The sequence below is a fragment of the Sceloporus undulatus genome, chromosome 1 (genome assembly GCF_019175285.1).
Source record: "Sceloporus undulatus isolate JIND9_A2432 ecotype Alabama chromosome 1, SceUnd_v1.1, whole genome shotgun sequence".
In the NCBI taxonomy this organism is placed as follows: Eukaryota; Metazoa; Chordata; class Lepidosauria; order Squamata; family Phrynosomatidae; genus Sceloporus; species Sceloporus undulatus.
Genome location: NC_056522.1, coordinates 134,608,941 through 134,610,192, shown reverse-complemented (window position 1 = coordinate 134,610,192; position 1,252 = coordinate 134,608,941). Strand labels below are relative to the sequence as shown.

At 43.8% G+C, this 1,252-nt stretch overlaps 1 protein-coding gene across 2 annotated transcripts in view; it reads left to right on the top strand.

Annotated features, from left to right (window-relative positions):
• ALLC (allantoicase) overlaps positions 1 to 1,252 on the top strand; it is a 20,342-nt gene that overhangs the window by 806 nt on the left and 18,284 nt on the right. The gene's annotated exons all lie outside the window — the stretch shown is intronic.

The following is a 1,252-nucleotide window of genomic DNA, read 5'->3' as shown; positions in this document are numbered from 1 at the left end:
GCTCAAGTTGACTCCCACTTAGAGCAACCTTTTCCTAGGGATTTCTTAACAAAATTTCTTCAGAGGAGGTTTGCCATTGCCTTCCTCTGAGGCTGAGAATGTGTGACTGGTCCAAGGCCACTCAGCATATTTTTGGGTGGCAGAACAGAGATTTCACCCCCGCTCTCTCAGAATTATAGGCTAACACTCAGAGTACACCATATTTATGCTTGTTGTTTCGTACTTCTAAAGTTCAGGTATCTGGTAAGTTCTTTTAAAGTTCAGTGAACTAATTAAGCAGGCAACTGAAAATTGAAATTAACTGTTTATATAATGGAAAAAAGTAAGCAGTGGGTTCCTAGAAGAATCAATATTAGAACCACTGCTTTTTAAGCATTTGTAAATTACTTGGATTGACTATAGAGTAAATGAGGAGGTAGCTAATTTCCAGAGGGCGCATATTTTATTTGAAATATTGGAGTTTATTGCACCGCTAAAAAAACCCCGGCTGCCCTCTCCTGAGTCGAATTCTAATTTGGGAGGCAGACAAGTTCTATCCCACATAATTCACTGCTGAATCCGCCGGCCGAATACAGCCCAGATGCAGCCCAGGTCCCAGGCATGCTCAGCAAGCCACTTTTCAAAGTTGAGAGTTTACCGACTTTGAAAAGTGCATTGCTGAGGGCTCTTGGGATCCGGACTGTATTCAGCTGGTGAATTTGGAGGCAAATTATGTTTGATAGAACCTGGCTGTCTCTTGAATTAGCTCAGGAGAAGAAAGCCAGGTTTTTTAGCAGTGTGATAAGCTCCAATGAGTCCTCAGATATCTGTGGTTGTTGTGTACCTTCAAGTCAGTTCCACACAGGCCCATAGCTAGGACTTTAGGAGGCCTGGGGCAGAAAGTACAATTGGGGCCCCTATATTTTTTCTTGTATTCTCTTTGGGGTTCCCTTTGGCTGGGGCCCCCAGAGCAGTGTCCCGGTTGCCACAGCCTAGCTACAGGCCTGGCTCCACATTTTATTATTATTATTATTAACTTTTATTTATGAAGCGCTGTAAATTTACACAGCGCTGTACATACAATCTTTTAGTTAGACGATTCCCTGTCCTCGGGCTTACAATCTAATAAGACATGACACAGAAGGAGAAGGGAGTGGTGGAGGGAAAGGGTAAGAGGTCCAAGCAGTTCCTCTCTACCTCCAAGGCGTGGACCAAGGTAGATGGACTGGAGGGAGGGCTTGGCTTCATAATGGATGGTTAATCATTTTCCAGA